General features: G+C 40.9%; 1 protein-coding gene across 1 annotated transcript in view; it reads left to right on the top strand.

The window, feature by feature from the left end:
- Nucleotides 1–20,620, top strand: part of SNTB1 (syntrophin beta 1) — a 110,270-nt gene that overhangs the window by 33,952 nt on the left and 55,698 nt on the right. The window lies entirely within an intron of this gene.

Below are 20,620 nucleotides of genomic sequence, written 5' to 3'. Positions count from 1 at the left end.
GAAAGGAAGATCCTGATCTTCTATGGCCAGGTGACTCGCCTGCTGGATGAGGAAAAGGATGTGGATGTTGTCTACCCAGACTTTAGTAAAACCTTCAATACTGTCTCCCGCAGCATTTTCCTGGAGAGGCTGGCAGCCCATGGCTTGGACAGGTGCATGCTTTGCTGGGTTAAAAACTGGCCAAATAGCCAGGCCCAGAGCAGGGGGGTGAAGTTTCTAGAGAGTAAGTCATATGAGGAGTAGCTAAGGGAGCTGGGAATGTTTAGCCTGGAGAAAAGGAGACTCAGGGAAGACCTTATCACTCTCTACAACTACCAGAAAGGAGGCTGTAGCCAGGTGGGGATTGGTCCCTTCTCCCAGGTAACAAGCAATAGGACAAGAGCAAATGGCCTCAGGCTGTGCCAGGGAGGTTCAGGCTGGAAATCAGAAAGAATTTCTTCGCTGAAAGATTGGTTAAGCACTAGAATGGGTTGCCCAGGGAGGTGATGGAGTCACCATCCCCGGACATGTTCAAGAAATGACTGGACATGGCACTTAGTGCCATGGTTCAGCTAACAGGATTGTGTTTGGTCAAAGCTTGGACTTGATGGTCTTGAAAGGTCTTTCCCAACCTTAGTGATTCTATCTGATTTGCATCCATGAACAAAAAGGCTAAAAAGCCCAGAGAGGATGAATTAGTTTTGATCAAACCTTAGCAGCCATACTGGGTCCTCCTAACTACTGCTTGGTCAGCTCTGCTGTTGTCAGCAGGGCTTTTGGAGGGAGCACCAGGAAGGGGTACACGTTGTGGTTTGGCCAAGGCATGTAGCTCTCTGTTGGAGATTAACTGTGATCTTGTTTCTATTGTAACCAAGAGACTGTCTCAATAGAAGGGCTGTCTGGGCATGGAGAGGATTTACTTCATTGTTGAAATAACTTTTGGCCCCTCAGTGTCTCCCCTACAGCTACCAGATAAATTCCATGGAGCTCTGTGTTTCTGACCATTATTTTTACCACCCATCCTTGACTGAGATTGTGGCAGAGAGATCAGAGTCCTGGTTTTATTGCAAAGGAAATAAAAAATATTTTCTATGCAAACTAAAATACGTTTCTTCAGTTTAGACTTCTTTATGTATTTGGGTAAGGGACCTGGAAAACTTTGGATTTTCTTTTGGTTTTATTTCTACTGGTGCCTTAGGTTTTAACTTTTATATTTTTCAAATCCTATACTGCCTAGTGTGTAACTCTGAAGTTTCTTGTAGCCTGTTAATTTCTGCTCTCTCATGCCAGGTAGACATAACAAAGCCTCTCCAGGCCTGCTCTCCAAGGACACCCAGACCGTCCTAGGCCCAAAAAGTATAAACCAAAATGCCTCTAAGGGGGGGCATGCTGAGGGGAACTACATCATTAAACTGAAGCTTTAATTGAAGAATTAACCCTGAAATGCAAATGAACCAAACCTATAAACCAAATGAACCTATGAACCAAACCTATAAAAGTGTGAAGAACTCATGACCTGTCATCCATCTTGGGGTCCATCTTGGTGAAAGACTCTGGCTCCCCAGGGGGTACCTTTGAAGGCTTTTCAAATAAATACCTACCTTTATTCCCTGTCTAGTCTCTGTTTCTAGGAGGCCTCTTAAGGCATCACTACCTTGCCTGATTTAAGGTTGATTTCCTGTGTATTTTTTTTCCATAGCTTTGAATTTCTTAGTTGTTATACATCCATGTAACTCTACTATTTGAAAAGTCAAGTCCTGTACTCTCCCCTTCTACATACCCATTTTTAGCATTTGGAAATGAAGGTCCCCAAAAAGCTATTGGTCAACAATACATATTAATGTGCCTTACATGCAGAAAACAAGTCCTGAAAGACCTCCACAGACAGCTTTAACTTCTAATTTGCACCTTAAAACCGTGCATATGAGACTGGAAAACATGCAGTAAAGTGAGCCAGGACAAAGACCTTGGGCATAGGGGCCAGTTGTTTAAAGTGGGTGTTCAGAACAAGGTTCCCATGTGGGCACATTTTAGTTTTTCAGAGGGTGAGTGAGTTGACCATGCTTTGAGGGTACTAGTCATTATGCTTGAATACCAATCCAGTCTAAATTCCTAAATAATTGTGTTTCAGATTAGTGCTTGCATTAGAGAAAATTAATTTATGGTTGCTGAAATGTTTTTGAATATGGAATACAGTGGTTCAGTTTCAGTTTCTCCTGTCCAGTTAAGACTAATTATTGTAATTTTGCCATAAAAATAGAATAAAGTAGTAGTTGATTCAGTGGTGAAAGAGGGTTTGGGGTGCAGTTCAGATTTTTGTTGTATAAATAAAATATCTCTATTCTTTCAAACAGAAGAAAATATTAATTAAAACATAGGTAATACATTATCTAATTCCTTCAACCTTTTTTTTCCTTTTCTTGTTTTTTGGTAGTATTAGATTCTGAGTTTAATTCTTCCCTACAAATGGTCCTCACTGTTCAATGCAAATACATGAGTTCTTCAGTTTCAACAGTAAAAATCTTCACAATAAATATTGGTGGTAATAGTAAGAGAAATTAACAGTCAAATTTGCAGGACTGTGTGCAATTGCATCGTGTTTTGACAGCTTGGCCTTTAGTTTTAATTCTTGTTAATGTCATTGGGAACCATCACTGAGCAGAGCAGTGGAGTGAAGGAAGTCAGAGGCTGAAAATCTGATATCCCCCAGGGGACTGGGGAGAATGCCTAGCAGCTGAGTTTTGCCTGTTCAGCTCATATATTATTAGGTGTAAATAGTACATTTCTAGTGCCTCACTTATGATCTTGGATTTATGAAGACAAAGAGCAGGACATTTGAAAACCCTCAGGCTTCCATGAGAGATTTCCAGGGAGAAGAAGGCATTGCTGCAGGGGCTGTGTGTGACAGCTGGTTCCTGAACTGTCAAGATGAATATTGAGTTGTGTAATATATTGCTTGGTGACAGGGATGTGTAGTTGTGTAACTCTATATGAAAAAGGACAATACTTAGTTTATTCTTTGATTGTCATGATCTTTTAAATTTATATTTCTATTTAGTTTTGCCTCACACAGTTACTTTAAAAGATTACTCAATTTCACACCTGCTGAGAACAGTCTTTTTTTATCACCCATTCCTCACTGTCTGTGCAAGATGCCATCCAAATAAACCTTCCCAGAAGAATTCCTGAATGTCTCTTTTCTATCTCTGTCAATCTAAGCTTCGTGTTGGAAACAGGATAATTCATACCTTTGATTTGGAATAGGTTTTGCAAGGAATGGGAAAAGGAGGGATGGATGGATTTGAGCTTCCTTTTTTTTTCAAGATCCATTAGTTGGGACTTGCAAAACTTAATGAACTGCCTTGCCATCTCTGATTATGGTGTGCAGTTAAAAGAATAATGTATATGCATGTGATTTGGGTATGGTAATGTAATCAAAAAAACCTTATGGAAACTCCAGAGCATTTAATTTACCCTTATTTTCCTGTCTCCCAGGTCTTTGCAGTACCACTTCAGCATTCACAAATTATAATTGGATGATATGACCTTGGATTTAAAATACTGGATTCGATGCAAAATCAAATATGGATTGATCAAGCGGAGTCTCTTGGTCTTTAGGGTGAAGTTCATCCCTCTGAACTTTAGCTAAGTGCTTGACATCTAGCTAAAATGATATACAGACTCTTCACGTTTGTTAACAAAGAAAAGGATAAAACCTGGCAGCTCCAAAAGCTGATTTCTTCCCACTTTACAATAACTGCTGCATGAATTGCCCTCTTGAGAGGACTGTTCATCTCTGTGAGCTATTGAGATTTCCAGTTTCTAACATAGAAATTTTAACTCAGTGGATACCTCCCATTATGCCACACTGTTGGCTGTTTTCATTTTAGATTTTAAGTTGCGTTAGATCACATTAAAGGCCTCCTTCTCCCCCCAGACTTCTCATTTTTAGTCATTTGATTTTGCTAACTTGATCACCAAGGGAATAGAAGCAGCATGTGTCTAAGCTAACTGTGCCAAAGCAGCAGAGACAAATCATCTCCTGAAGTCTTGGGAGCTCAGCCAGGCCTGGTTTCTGTTCTGCAAGAAGATTTCCTTGTCTTTTTCATCTTAAAAGACCAATGTCACCATGCTTGGTTAAGCAAGGGGATTGATGGCATTGGAGACTCAAATCCTCAGTAGGGCCAGGCTGCTGCACTGGATGCTCATGGTGCCCAGCTAGTGCCATGCCTCTGAGCTGAAGAACATGGGTAGAAAGAAGGGTTTATGGCTCTTCAGGCCTCAGTTCTCCACTCAGCTTCCATCAAGGGCTCCATCTGGCCCAGTCTGGAGCATTGCTAAGTGGGGATGACTCTTTGTTTATGGGTACTTTTGGTGAGGACTTGACACAAGCTGAAGGCAGCTGCGTGTCTTCTGCCATTCAGGCTCTTCCCATTGCAGGGGAACAGGTTCCTGCTCAGACAGACTGTTGTTTTGGGCTTGGATTCTCTCTGTAAATTCTTTGAGGAATCTAATGTTCTGGGTGCTTTGCTGTGCATGTAATTGGACTTTCTGGTTATTTGCAAAAAACATGAAGTCTGACAGCCCCAGAATTAAGAGAGCCTGGTTTTCAGTGAATCCTGTTTCATGGTTGATTTATTTCTTAATCTAATTAATCAACTAGAAATATTATAAGACTCTGGTGGGAACTGATGTCTTGTAAACATCAGAGTCCAGTGTCAAGAGTGAGAGTTGTAATGTCCTAATGCAGGAAACATTTTGCTGAGCTTTTATATCTCTTTACCAAATAATCTGCAAGAGAAGAAAATATTTCATACCAGTTTTCTTCTGTAGATCTTCTGGTGTCTAAGGAGGGTTTGCCTCTGATTATCTCCTTTAGCTGGCTGCAGATAAAGTCTCTCTACTCTGCTGTGTTTGATCACTGTTTCCAAGGAGGTACAATATATTGTCTAAAGTTTGAGGTGTGTTTTCCTTCCTCCTGCCTCTCCAGCTTTTGCTGGGACTGCTTGGATGTCTGTAGTGGTAGCAACCCAAAAGCAAGACAGACTTTTTCGTTCTAGCAAACATCAGGATCATGTCACTGCAGTGCTGGGCAATGCAGAAGGAAGGCAGAGGAGACAGTGCTTTGATTGAAGAGATCAGCATTTAAGGAGAAGTTGTGACAAGTGTGTGTAACTGCTGATGAGAATAAAATAGGAATGAAAGGTGTGAATAACAGTGAAAGATGATGAGCTATTACACAGACTTAGTTTTGTGGAATTACTCAGCCCTGACTTACCTAATTGTATGAAACAAATGGTAAAATAGAGCTATCTCTGTTCTTCTCCTTAGTGGTTACCAGTTGGGAAAGCCCTGTAGGTTTTGTGTCAGAAACAGAGCACAAGCACAAAGGGGTGTCCTTAAAAAGGAATGTTGTGAGGACATTGAAAGCAGAGGATAGTAGGGAAAGGTCAATTTAATTGAATGCCTGTTTGAGGCTGAAGAAGGACTGTAGACTAGTAAACATCATGTTGTGCAAGAGAATGTGTAGGGAAAAAATCAGTGTACGTGCCTTTGCTTCTGCACTGATATTTCTGTATCTGTCAGATGATAGGAACAGGCAGGATTGTGTGAGCAGCTGGGGCTTTGCTCCGTGCAGGATGGCCCGGCCAGCAGCAGGGCTGCCTGTGCACACACTTCCTTTTCTCCCACTGGAGGAGCAACTGTTGGATTTAAAGAAAAACAATGGTTCTTCTAGAAGTGATAGCCCTCACAAAGGAGCCTGCTTTTCATCACAGTGCGAGTCAGAGGCTTGGCTTCAGACAGCTGCAGTTACAGCAGAGGTCTGCTCCAGCACAGGGATGAGGGCCAGTGGACACAGCAGAAGGAGCCACCTGCTCCCTGTGTGCTTGGACCTGCTTTCCTCACCTCTCCCCTGGGGGATGAAGAGGCCCTGGTGCTACAAGAACACTTTAGGAGATTTGGGAAATGGTTTTTAGTAAGAAGTGTGGGACCAGTGCAATAGCATAGCCATCTTTTCCTCAGCAATATTGTTCAAGAGAGTCTCATCTACTACGAAAACCCTGGTCACGAATTTTGAGGTAAATATATGAGGCTCCCTCTTGAGCCTCATGGGTGCATGTCAGCCACACACTCCTAAATGCGTATTTTAAAAAATAATTATTTCTGTTCACAAGTAAGAAATAGCAAGATCTGGGGTGTCATAGGAGTGGGGGATGCGCATCTGGGAGAGGAGCTGTTGGTGACCTATTGGGTTAGTCTTGCTGGAAGGGGGAATGTGACTTAATTGCCTGAGGGTTTCTGTTGGTGTTTTACTTCTCCTGAAGAGTTTCTTGAGCTTTCCATCTCCTGAGCACAGCAGGCACCTGCACAATTACTGCAGCATGATGTAAAGAGAAGGGGGGAGAAAGTGTTGACTGTGGGATCCTGACAAACATTATTTAAACCATTGGAGAAGTGCGGCAGATTGACTCCCTAGCTGTCACTGCTGATAATGCTGCTCATAGAGCTTGTCAGCATTCCAACTCCACGTTTTTATAACCGTTTAATTACTGCCTGTATTGAATATGGCTGGAATTCACCATTGCAACTAATGCACAGTAGACTATAAGAAAGTGGAGAATTTCAAGGAGATAGACAGGCTGTAATGAGTTTGCTCATCCTGTTAGGTAACATCTCAGTAACAGCCCCAATAACCATTCTGTTTGTTTTGTGTTTGGATGGTTTTTGTTGTTTGGTTTTGTTGGGGTTTTTGTTTTTAGGATACAGTGTCCTTGATTTGATAAAGTTTTCTTATCCATTAAAATCACGATCCTTTTCTCAAAACTTAATTTATTTTTTCTTTAACTTTCTTCTAACTCCCCATGCCTGCCAGGAGGTGGTGGTGGGCCATGCCATGGTCCAGCATGGACACCTCATTCCCATTTTATCCAAGGCTTCCCTTTGTAGGGAGTGCTGCAGACCTACTGCCACAACTTGAACTGACTGTGGTGGGTGATGAGCTGCTGTGAAGTGACCTGAAAATACAGGTTAGAGAGTGCTATGAATGTTATAAAGCTATTTTGTCAGGGAGACAATATTTCTGTGGTGGATAGAATTCCTGACATGAGCACGTTGGTGTCATTCACCATAGTGCAACACGTAGCTCATGGCATGCTCCTGCCCCTGCTGCTGTGCTTTGGAGACAGCTCTCCAAGCTGCACAGCTCGGCCTGGGAGCTTCTCGCAGCGCCTGCCCCAGCACAGGGCCTTGCCAGCGTGGGAGCGGGGCTGGGGTCCGGCATCAGCTGCTGCTGCCTGTGTGCAGCCTTGTGCAGGAGCGAGGGGGAGCAGGCAAGGGCAGCCTGGCTCAGCAGCCCTGGTTATCTCTGTGCCTCCTCTGTGCCCTCCTTCCCCTCCTTAGCAGAAGAGTTTAAAGGCTACTGCTGTGGGACGGAAATGGTAAAAGGGAAGGTGAGGTGGTTTTCTGCAGGGAGGGAAGAGATTGGCACTCAATGGGGTGGGTGAGAGGGGTGTGCAGTGTGTGCCCATGGGTGGGAGGCAGCGAGGGGGCTGGGGCACATACTGGCTGAAGGGGAGACTGTTGCTGCTGCTCAGTTTCTGACAGAGGAACAAATCTAGAATTGGTCCCAGGGGTTGAGGGGGTAGGACCACTGTGATCAGGTAACAGCTGCTGGACAAATGGGGAGCCAGAAATCTCTAGTTGCCTAACAGAACCCTAGGACATGGCACATGTTGAAAAGATGCATGTACATCTGTGTACATTTATAAATGTCTATGTATTACTGTATTAGCTTGTGTCTGTATAGTTGCTCTGCTGTATATCTGTTGCTACTGAATTATCTCATTAACACTTTTGTTGAAGAGGGCTTTCTGGTCATTGATCATTAATGTCCCTGCACGCTAAGCATAAATCTTAAAAACCTCAGAGTGTTGAGCCAGATCTAGTGTTTGTAATCTAAACTGAGATCTGGGGATTGTGCTGTCAGTCTGAAAGAATCCTACGAGTCTCCTAGTCCTGCCTCTGAAGGTGATGATGATTTGTCCCTTCAGTGGGCTAAGACAAGGCAGTGCAATATAAATAGAGTGAAAAACAGTCTGGAGGAGGCTGAAGTGACCTAGAAGTACTCTATTTACTGGCGCTTCAGAACTTCAGGACTGGTCTGCCCTCTTTGCACTTGATAGGCTTGTACATTCTCTATCATGCATTTAATTAAAGAGCTACAGAATAACCCTTTGTTGAACAAAGAGTGTATACAGCCCTCCACTATTCTCACTCCTAACTTGGGATAACTAGTGGGCCACCAGAATAAGTTTCTAACACTCCCTTTGCTGGAAGAGATGTGAATGTCACAGACATACCTCTGCCACCAGCTAGCTTAAAATCCTCTCCCATATCCTCATCTTTTTTTCTTAGATTCAATAACCAATCAGGCAGATTGGTCTTATATTGCTCGAAGGTTTTGCTTTAGGCTCTCAATCTGTCACCAACTTTACTTCAGCCTCTTACAGCCTCTACAAGAGGCACAATTGCAGAATTGGTCTTTAAAGAGTTGTAGATGAGTATGGTATAAATACTGAATTATCAGATTCTGATATTTGCTGAAATCCAGAGTTTCAAACTTGTCCTTTAAAAACTCGACCACACACCTACAATAGCAAGAAGCCCAAAGGTCAGCTTATTTATGTGATTGATCTCTTTATAAATATATGTTGATAATATTCTGATAGCCTTTGGTGTGCAAGATGAGAGAAGAGTCACCCTGACTGTAGGGACACAGACAGGCTGGTGTTTGCAGTCTGCACTGAGGTATGGTGTCAGCACTGAAGCTGAAGTCAAAGCTCTTTTCCAGTGGTTCCATTTGGAATATCTCATGTTGAATTGGAGTTCAACAGCTTCTCATGCAATTACCTGTCAGGGTTAGTTTTCCTCCCACTGCCCATTCTTTGCCTCTTATTCATACCTTCAGCTTTGACCATTTGACCTGAGCTAATTCCCACTGATGATGAACCCAGTGACTTTGCCAGAAATTCTAAGTGACCTTTTGAGGCAGAAATTGTTCTTGATACATTCTTTCCCTCTCTGTGCCCATCAGTGCTGCTGCTGTTAAAAAAAAGATAAAGGCAAAAAAAAAAAAAAGCAGCAGCACTGATATAATCTGATAGTGCTCTCTGCAAGTAGCAAGAGAGACCTGCCCTTGAGCTAAATAAAGCAAACAAGCCTCAAATAGATAGTTATCCCTGTTGTGTATCCCCAAGCCTCTGTAAAAGCATAGACGATCTGGCTGAGAAAGCTGTGCTTTCAGCTCCTCATTTCAAAGGTACTCCCACACTGGAGCATAAAGAAAACCAGTTACACTAATAAAGCATAAACTTGTACTATCCTTTGCTTTCAGTCTGCAAGCTTTGCAAGCCTGTTTACTTTTGCAACAGGATTATTCCCAGGTCTTACAGGACAGACATACAAGTGTGGTATTTTTTTCCCCTTTTGTGTGAATTGGCCTGAACATATGAGGCTGAGACAGAGACTGTGAGGTTTAGCAGAGCTGCTGTTAATCTGCATGTGTATTGAGGACTTTTCATTATATGTGCCTCAAGGCCAGCCTGCCCACCCATACAGTCTCTGCTGGGCATCCTCATCTGGCTAACTGCTCCCAGTCACTTGAGCTGTCCTTGCTTTGGACAACTGCTTTTATATCTATATTTATATCCAACTGTAGAATTCAAGCTACAGCTCCAGTGTGAAAACCTTTTATGCCTGAGGTGGTGCTGAAAGTTTATGTCTTGATGGAATCCCTACTTCGCAAGCAGCAGTGATAGCAACACGGAAAATTCTTGCCGCTATTAATTGTAAAGGCATCGTAGCAACTGTATCACCGCACTCATGTTTCCTTTTCTTCCCCACGTGTTTTCAGTGTTTTTACAAACAGCACCTGCTACTGCTGTCTCTGTTACAGGGAATGCAATACAGCTGTAACAACACGGGGAGATACATGCATGATTTTTACTATGGGCTCTTCTGCCTGCTTATTTCCTTGTCATGTCCCTATTGTCTTTTAACCTGTACTTGATTTCTAAGATCTTTGGGAGGGGACCAGCTTTTTGCTTTGTTTGCATAGCATCTGAGGCTGTCATGCACTGCTTCCTCGATAATCTTGGTAAGGGCTCCAGTAGTACAAATGGCAAATAAATTTGAGGTACAAACAAATTAGCATTCTTCTCACTGATTAAACAAATGGTTTTCTCTGCGAAGATTTGAACGGGGGTTGCATTTTATTACAGCCCTTTGAAGCTCAGCTTGAAATTGCCAGTTTCTTTTCCAACCTCTATCAGCCTCTTGTTCTAGTTGACCAAAAAGTACTTGGCAGGCAGTTTGCAGACTTTGAAAAACAATAGGTTGTACTATTTTAACCTGGCTTTGACCTAACCTGAAACAGTCAAAACTGGCATTTAGCAAAACTGGCATTTAGCAAGTGCTTTGATGTTCCGAGTCAACTTCACTTGCTGAAAGCAGCTGCTGAGAGCAACCTGTCTTGCCCTCCAGAGAGGTGGGGGGACTTTGCTGGCCCCAGCATCAGCACAGGGCCAGGACAGATGCAGTAGTTCTCTGTAATAGGGCTTGAATGAAGGAGGGAATTACTTTACCCTTAAAATGAAGATTAATGTGATTTTTTTTTTTTTCTGGGACAGAAAACATTGCTTGTTTTCTGGAAGGATAAAGTGTCCACTGAAACGGGATTATATTTACATTATTATTGCAGGGCGATCTGTGAAATAGGCTTTCTGTGCCTCAGTAAAGAGCCATGACCCCTCACAGAGTTATCTTTTAAGCTGCATATTAAACCCATGGAGGCTTATGGCTCAAAGCTAATGGGGATTTAACTTCGCACTGAAAGGAATTTGCAGCCTAACCCTATTTAGATGCTCTTTGCTCTCATTGATTAAATGCCCAGTCCACTGCAAGAAACCTAATAGAATCATAACTGTATAAATTTTCCAGCTGACAAAATGGATGCTGGGAAACTCTATGCAGTATTTATTAGAAAAGGAGTTTGATCTTAAAAAGACATTTTAAATCAAAATGTCAGTTCACAGTTCTGTTTTATTTGTAGAGAAAGAAAAGAATTTGAATGAAGATGTATTTTTAAAAGCACTTCACAAAACCATTTCATGGAAAAAAACCAGTTTCTGAAATCAGTATTTTTATGAGGATTTTCACTGCTTCCCTTGTTCACTGTGTTCACTAATTCATTTTTGAGATCCTGTCTGTAGAATAGTTTTAGATGATGCTATTTAAAAGTAATAAACCTGCCCCTCCTCCCAAGTATTTCTCACCCCAAATTGCATTATGCACTGAAGTTCCAGGAGGACCATATTCCTTCCCAGATCATTGGCATTTTTTAAGATACAGTAACTATAGCTCCTGGGGGATGAGAAGAGGAGAGCTGATATCTTGGTAAGAGACTTTGAGATGCAAAGAGCAGCACATGTTGCCATTCATGGTCCTATGGCAGCACAGTTGAGTTTCAGTCTCAGTCTCTTTCTGTGCATCAGTTCTGAGAATTTCCCATGCTTGCTCAAAGTGCAGGTGGTTCTGAAAATCTTTTATGCTAATGACTAGTGCGCTTATTCTTTAATTGTTGATTGTTGTAGTTTGTTGATAGGATTTTTAGAGGCTTATTCCTAGAGAAAACCATAATCTGTGGGAGAAAAGAGCTCCATTCAACTGGGAGCCAAAGAACCGAGGCACAAAGATATGGCTTAAAGTTTCATTGTCTGACTCTTTTCATCACCCTTCCTGCACATACAGTCCTGTTTCCTTTACCCCTTGGAATACAAGGGGTGGTGTCACGTGAGCTCTTCTCTCCCTTCCAGTGCCTCAGTGAGCAACAATCTCTCTGCTTCAGGTAGTTTTCTGCTGGCCTGTAGATGAGCCAGGAAATAGGTGTAGAGCCAAACCTCATTCCAGGTCTGCCACGCTCCTGCTGGGTCATCTTGTAAATGACTTTTGGTAGAGCAGAGGCAGTGTGAGGCTGTGCTTGGACTTCAGAACCAGGTAAAGGTGGTCTTGAGCTGTGTAAAAACAGAGTTACTCCATTATGCCCATGATCAGAAACATTCATCCAAGTTTCCCATAAACACTTTGGGGGCCTCCTTGGATTTGTGTTTCTTTGCCATTGAACTTAAATAGTGTTCATATTCCTCCCTTCCTCTCTTCCCTATATGGATAAGTATCCATAATCTCTGGCTCTGGAGTGTTCTGGATATGGCCATCAGCCTGTCCTGTTGGTGAGGTTTCAAACTAAAGGATTCCCAAAAACAAGGACTTGTATGGTGATCTGATGCCTTTTGGTGCACAGCCCAGCCACAGGAGTTACATCAAGTTCTTAGCTGAATGTGTGCCCTGAGTTTGTTCAAAGCTCTTGGTATTGTCCAGAGAAGAATGAAAAGGATGAACAGAAATTTTGCTAGTAAATGCAGCCCTGCTCTTCAAAATAAATCCTGGAGATCTTAGAAGATCTTCAAAGGTCTTCTCATAGGGAGGAGACAGTAGACATTGAGAATCCAGTTTTCACTGGCACTAGGATCTCTTTGAGTTGTTTAAACAGGAGAAGTCATAAAGATAGAAATTAAGTTTAATGCTGAGAACTCCATCACTGACTTACTGCGTGACTTTGAGGGAGGCAGTTTAGCTTGCCTGTGTCAGTTTAGCCATCTGTAAAACAGGTACAAGCATACACAGCATCATGATTTCCCTCTCAGTGAGTGCCATTTTCAGTCTACCCTGTACTACTTAATGATTTGTGTGACTGCTAAAATAACAGCATCCTCTGAAACCGTAATACCCTTATGTATTTTTTACATAATCACTAGCGGTTGAAATATTTATTCTGACACTTGAGATTACTCATGTAAATAGAAAAATTATAGCATGCTGGCAATGCCAGACACCTTGAATTCCATCTGAGTGTGTGGGTGATGGGAGAGGGATCTATAAATACTGACAGAGGCAGGGAACAAGCATGAGCACCACACGAGAAATTCTGAATCAACTTATTCCTGAGATTTAGATAAAAGATTTTAAAATACAGTGTCAGTTTTGGGTAGGAGATGGCCCTTAGAAATCTGAATGCTACAGTTCCATTGAAGAAATGTATTTCACTTCATTTCTCTGCTTTACATGAAGATATATTTTTCTGTTGTACTTTTGAGTAGGGTTACCTACTCCTAGTATCATTTGACTAAAACCACTTTTTTTTTTTTTTTTTTTTTTTTTTGAACTTAGGAAACATTCTGCCTTGGGGACAAGCAGAAGCTCCAGTTTGGTTATCAGTGAGTGACTCACAGGTCCCACAATGCTTTTTCTCAAAATGCGACTGCTAATTTCCATGTTCAGCTCCCAAATTGCCAGTTTCAGATGTTTTCCACTTCCATTATGAAAGATCTGCGTAGTTCTAATTGTAGAGTTCAGTGTCACATAACAATGAAGCAAATGAGCTGTGTCACATTTTACTTAAAAATGTAGTAAGTTAGATAGCTACAGCCTACAGGTTTTGGCAGTAGTTTTATCAATTTGTAGTTTGAGAAGAGACACTTGTCCAATGTAGCTGCTCCCTATTCTCCACTGAGTCCTGTTTCTTTTCAGTACAAGCTCTTCAAGATAGCATCAGTGTCTCCTAGATCAAGCTATAAGCATCTTCTTTTTAACCAAACATTGTACTTCTGGGTTTTATAAGCTAAAACTTGTTTTTCAGATTATGAAGAGAGAGATGTATCTGCATTTATTTTGCTGCAGTACATAAAATTTTTGAAAGATAGATCAATAGTTTATGGGACCTTGACTCTAGAATTCATGCAGTTATCCATAGTGACATATCAAAACTCTGAACTGAATACATCCAATTGATTGAAACAGAGACTTTGAAATTTAAAATAAACTAAATTACTTGAAGGAAACTATAGCACTTTCAGTGTACTAGGCATGAGTAATGGACATTATAATGGAAAGTATTGAGAAACACCAACTGGAAAGAGTCTGCCTTTAGTTTATTATTATTATTATTACTTTACCAATATGCAATTTGTGTGTACCAGGTTACTGACAGCCTGTGACTGTTTTTAATCACTTCATCAGCTTAAGTGCTGATGTCACATATTTGACCTTTGATCCAGCCTCTGGTTCCACTGAGATCCTGTGTAACACAAGTTTGTATCTGTTTAGCTTCTGTTAATCTGTTTTGAACAGAAATACAAAAAAATCTCACCCCAGCGTTGAAATTCGTCCTGCTTCCTTGAGCATGCGTGCAGTTAACTTCCAGCATGACTTTATTATTGGACCATGGAAATACAGCTCACAAAGGAGCTGAAAGGGGATGGTTAGTAGTGACCTGCCCCAAGTGACCTCGGAGAGAAGTGGCTGGGAAGTGCTGACTGGAGGTGAAGCTTTCAGGCTGGTGGGGTGTGAGTTGTGTGCTTTGCTCATGGTGCTCTATGTGCAGTACAAAACCATGGGTTTGTGGAGGAATGAAAATGGACTAATATTTAGAGGCTTTGCAGTTGACAAAATTGATATGCTGCATAAGATGGCACATAAAGCCTTCCCTCCCCAGAAAACATTTATGCTGAGGAAACTCAGAAACTGTTGAAGAAGTGTTTGCTAAAGGGGAACATCAGACCTAGGGAATCAGTGGCTGAATCAGCACACATCATAGGCAGAGTCTCAGGAAAAGAAACTGAGGATAAGTTACTGAAGAAATTTTGGTGTTATACAGAAGCATGGGATGGCCTGGGAATGTAATCTCCATTATATGTGTAAGCTTCACAAGTGCTAAAATCAGAGTGGAGGCCCCTGGTGCAGTGGGAAGGAGAAAGTGTCCACAGGGGCTGCCCATTGCTCCAGCCAAGACGTGTGCTGGGTTTTCTCCTGCAATTTCTTAACTTCTAAGACATTTTTGGTGGTGAGTTATGTTTTTTGAAACCTGATATAGATAACACAGTGTGGCTGATGACTGTGACCTATTCAGGTTTCACAAACTGCACCCTTGCATGGCTTCCTGAGTATAGCCTATTTAGTCCCATTTTCTCCTGTTTGATGGGGCCAGGACTGCAAATCTTCTTACCTTGTTGACAAAGAAATTCTCTTAAGAACACAAAATTGCTTGTTGGAAGGTACTGCCTTCATTTGTTGAGTGCAAGTGTGTGATGGTGCTTATAGCCCTGCTTAACATAGCTTCACCTTTTCTATAAAAGCAGCTGCAAATTTAAAAGGACACTGTGAAGTATTCTTTATAGTTTTAAAATGCAGTTGTTGATCTTTTTAACCCAGCCTGTTTGTACCCTATTGAAAACTCAAACTTGAAGCCTGATTGCTTACCAGCCACCTTTTGGGACCAGTTGCTAAGACGCTTCTTTCAGGTAAACTTTATCTTAATGGCGTGCTTGTCACCTGGATATTTCTGAAGTTATTATTTCAAAACATTCATTCTTGTCTTCCATATAAAAGTGTAATAAGTTCAATGTATTTTAAAAAGGATCTAAAACCGGCCCCTTATGATTTAGATCCAAGCCTGTCTCTTTAAGAGATGAATAGACAAGACACTGAATTCAGTGGAATTACTTTAAAAACAGCAGAAAATGGGAAACTGAGCACAGTCCCACTACAGTGTAAGAAATGGCCAAAGTATAAAGGGGATTTTTATTCTCACAAGGTGTTTATTTTAATTAATTTCTATCGTCTCCCAGAGGTGGAGATCTGATGCTCTTGGCAGATCAAGAGGTTTACTATTTCAAATCCCTTTCAGCATGGGGGGAAGTAGATGATGTTAATGGATATTACTTATCCGAATGTAGTAACTGATGTTTCTGTAGGAAATGTAGTGGAAACACTGACAAGCAGGATTGTTGACTGGCTTTTTTTTATGCCCACATTAAAGCTGCTGAAAGGATCATGTGACACATCTTCATATAGATGATCTGATTCATAAACTCTTTTCTTTGGATCTTAGTTTTGGTGATGGCACCAGCAGCTCATCTCATTTTTATAAGGGTCTTCAGTATAAGGCATCTGGTTGGCTTGAGTTCAGAGGAAATTTGATCTCTCGCATAAAGCCTAGCAGGCAAAATCTGGTATCATGCTAGAGGACACTCTGTGCTTTTCTGCTGCAAAGGGGAATTCCTTGATCAACTGTCTTCAAGTAGATTTGGCTATGTTGTTCCTTTTACTTTCGTATTGTAAACCTACACATCCTGTCCTCATTCCTATAGTAACAAAAGAGCTTTCCTCTCACTGAGGCTTCCCCTCAGTGGTCTTTGTCTTCCCTCCTAGGAAACAGTTTGAATGTGTCAGAAGAGTCCCGATTTCTCAGAAAGGCGTCTGGCCAAGAATACAACCAAGTTGGTCTGTAGTACTTCTCTCATTAAAAGCCTGCTTCTTCCCCTCAAAAAAGATCTGTGAACAGTAACAAAGGATTAATTGTGGAGTCTTGGGACTTGGCAGAAGCCCGTATAAATGAAGTGCTTTTCTGGAAGCTACATTGCCTGTCTTGCAGATCAAAAAATAAATCCAGAATATTTCAATGCTTATCAGTGGATTAATTCATTTGATTGCCTCTTCCCTTTGTGGGAAGGGGCACTCTGGAGATTGGAATTTTAATTGCTTGACCACAGTTTCTTATTAGTGGTGCAGCAAAAGGGTATGGATCATTAATTAGTACTGATATAAGGATATCTGAAGTTGAACTATAGCATCAAAAAAATGAGTTTAGACAACTCCTGACTAAACTTACAGTTTGTCGGTAAATTCAGTTATAATAATGAAACTATGAGAGTTTTTTTCTGAGTCCCTGCATATTGTTTTCTCTGTTTGCAGAATACATTTTGATGGTCTTAAAGATTGTGGCATTTTTCTATAAATATATATTTAATATTTTCATCTATGTTAGACATATGTATATACTCTGAAGGTATATATATGCATGTATACATGCCTATAAAATAATTATTCATAATTCAGAGTTGTTATACAATGGCATGCTTTATTTACATTTATTAAATGTTTTAAGGTTTTAATTCATTAGGTAGTTTCATTGGCAGTATATAAACCCAGTGTTCTTTATAGTCACTTTCTTTTATGGTCAGTACCTGAATTTGTGCTACTGTATCCAAAAGGAAATCTAGCTCTTGAGTGTAATGCTCTGAAAACAGAGTATTATCCACATTATTGCTTTAATGTCTAATAGACTGTATCATCTTTTTTCTGATTTTAAAACTTGATGATGGAAGTGAATTGTATAACTTCAGTTTAACTTTGCTGTATCCATGAATCTCAGATAGTGCAGTGTGGAATAGAACTATGCCTATAATAGATACTGGTAGCAACTTGTTTTTTACTCTGTGAATTAAGAACTGGTTAGTGAACAGGCTGCAAAATGCAGACATGTGGGGTCACCCTAAATTGCTGTGTATGTAGTAGGGTTGCTGGTGCATTGTTATAAAACAGCATGTTCTGCAGTATTTGCATCCAGAATTTAGAGGTAAATAGGAAATAATTGCTGATAAAACTTATGAGTCATCTGAACAGTGTGTGCCTGATTTCAGCTAAATTCATAAACTGGGCTGTGGTTATGGACATATAATTACAGATGTTGATGAAGTAAATGGAAAGCAGTGGCTCTGAAATTTAAATAATAACAAAAAAATACATAAATGGATCAAGTTCCGCCACCTGTTCCACTCCCATATTACATTTGTGCTTTTATATGTATCCATTCAGGGGCTTTTAAAATGTGAAACGCACCTGAATATGCAACAGCCATAAAGTCTGGGCTGTAAAACTCAGCAGAATTCAGCCATGAATCAAGAGAGCTGTACTTGTATTTAGTAGGAAGTGGGGTGTTATTAGTAGAAGCAAGAAAAAATACTTTTTTTTTTTTTTTTTTTAATGGTGAGCATGTATTCACTTCATTTTTTTCATTCTACTGTAGCATTTCCTATGAAGATTGTGTTAGCAGTTTATCAGCATTAATAGCTCTTTATTCATATCTCTGGGGCTGAGCAACCATCTTCTGTTGAGATGTAGTAGAAGTTAGATGTCTGTGAGTTCAGAAGTTGGAAGGAATTTTCATAGGATGTACATCCTCAAGGTAGTTTTCTTGGCTTTTGCTGTGTTTGAGACTCAGTTCCTGGAAAGAGGGTTGTGTTTCTGTTCTCCCCCTACTCCTGCTTCCTTTTTCATGGGATTTTGTGAAGCATTGCAGCTGCCTGCCATGAATTCACCGGTACGTCGCATGGAAACTTGGCTTTTGGCACATGGAAGGGCTGGCTCTTTTCTTCTGTCCCATCTCTGGGGAATTAAATTCACATTTTGTGTTCCTGCTTAGGTTTTCAGCCAAATTTTTTACCTCAGTTTCCTTCCTCTCCCGGCCCCTCTCTCCTTTTCTTAATTAAAATATGTCAAGGTTGAGTGCCTATAGCTGCAACTGAAAAAGGACAAAAATAGCACAGATGAAATAGCTACACTATTGAGACCTGGACTTTTATTTGGAATTGCATTTTCTGGCATGTCACTGTACCAGGGTTCAAAAACTGACTGGATTACTTTCTTTCAACAGATTAATCATTAATCTCTAATTTTAAAGGGAACAAAACTTGTGGTTGAATGTGATTTTCACAGCTTTAACTGTTCCACCCATCTAAATTAACGACAGAGTCGTGTTTGTTCAGTTAGCAGGAATAGAGTCACCACAGCTGGATGTGTTCTGTTTCTTGGCTTCCCTAAGGCTATGAGTACATCCAAAGTGAGATGCAGACTGCTGAAACCACTGTCTTTGAGGCTTGCAACAACTGCTTATTTTCAGCACCTTTGAAAATCCTGTGATTTTTGGATTACCCAAGGATGAGCACTGGTTTTGGGAGTTAGGTGATGCAGGTTTTTAGAAAATGGACTTCAGGTAGATGTCTAAAAATGTTTAAAAAAAAATTCAATCTCAACTCTTTTTGTCTGGATAGTTTCTGGAAGCCTGGTGGAATTGCCAATTCGTTCCTGAGAAGGGAACAAATTAATTTAAAAAAATACTCAGAATAGGATCGGACAAGGAAATAAAAACATGAATGTTGGGTAGGACAGCCTTTCTGATAAATCACAGATGGTCCTTCTCACAGAGGAATATCCTATAACATACCTAAACACAGAAGTCCTTGTGATTGAAGTTAACAGATTTTTTGAAAAGGAGAAAGCGAACAATGGCAAGATGGGCCCTAAGGTGTTTTAGAAAAAAAGTAGCAATAAGTGCTCACAGAGCCTGGATTCTAGTTTTGCACTGGTTTCTCTCTTGGTAAAATTTTTATGAAGTGCCTTGAAAATAGTGCTGCTGAAGTTAATCACCTGATCTGTGGTTTTGACAGGAACGCTGTTGTTCTTCTCCACTCTTCTGAATACTTCTCTTGCTTTCATTTTGAACTCAAAAACTTCAGTTGGCTCTCCCTAACTTGACGTCCTTCACCACAATGCCCTTTTGTAATTTACCCACCTTTTTGGTTTTCAGTTATTCCCAGCCTCTTCAGCTGAGTTGACGTGATGATCTGCACCATTTCCTTGAATGTTCTCTCACAGCATTTTAATAACTTCCCCAAATAAGTTCACGGTGCCCCTGCCCTTTTAGTTCATGTCACTGCTGTTTGAGTTGTGGCTACAATCAAGTGGCAGCAGCCAGTTATGCAGCCACAGATCTGTGCAGGGGGAATATTGTTTTAACCAGGGTGCTTAAATGGGACGTCTTGTCTTGTCTGAGCTCTGTCAGGTTTGTAAAGGGGAAGGAGACTGTGAGTGGCAGGTTTGACAAGCACATCAATAGCAAAAGCAAAAGTGAGCTTAAACTACCAAAACAACTAAAAAACAAGAGAAAAATGTTGCAGTATTTGCCTGCATAAAGAGGTGAATATGAAGTATACATGTAAAAAAGGTATTGGGTTTTAATACATTAAGATAATTTCAGAATCTTTACATTTACTTTTCTTATCCATTCTGGAAAAAAGCCTGGAAGAGGCTGAGATCTAATCTGACACCTTCACACTCTCACAAAAGGCTCAAACTTAATTTTGTTTCCTCAAGAGGAGGCTAAGAAGTGAATTGGTTTTTGTTTACTCCATATATATATGTGCAAGTAGATTAGGTAAAACTGCTTCCCAGCAAGCAGAAACAGCTGTTGAGATTAGTGGTGGGACACAGGCAAGTGTGAATCAGAAGCAAGATGTGAGTTGGAAGCACTGGAAGTATTGCTGGAACATTTTAGATAGGGGAATAATAGGTTCACTGTCACTTGGTTGAATGTCTTTCTTTAAAACATCCCTGTACGTCAGACAGCTCATGGCTTCTGTATGAAGCAATTGTTGCACGACTGCTTACCCACTGTCATATGAAGGTGGGATGGCCCTCCGGCCTTACACTGGCTGTATGTTCTTACTTTGCCTGTTCTGGTCTTTTCCCTCGTTTAACTCATAGTACCATACTGACCCTGGCAGCAGGGTCTTCTTCATCTTCTGTATTTGCACAGCTTCCCATGCTGGGATGCTGGGTGAGAAGATATAATGGACAGCATTGAAGGTTAACACCAGTCCAGAGACCTCACATGGGGATGCAACTCCTG

The sequence above is a fragment of the Corvus kubaryi genome, unplaced genomic scaffold (assembly GCF_017639235.1).
Source record: "Corvus kubaryi isolate FWS band 111438036 unplaced genomic scaffold, C.kubaryi_AGA036_p1.0 37385, whole genome shotgun sequence".
NCBI lineage: Eukaryota > Metazoa > Chordata > Aves > Passeriformes > Corvidae > Corvus > Corvus kubaryi.
This window is presented reverse-complemented; position numbering and strand designations above follow the sequence as displayed.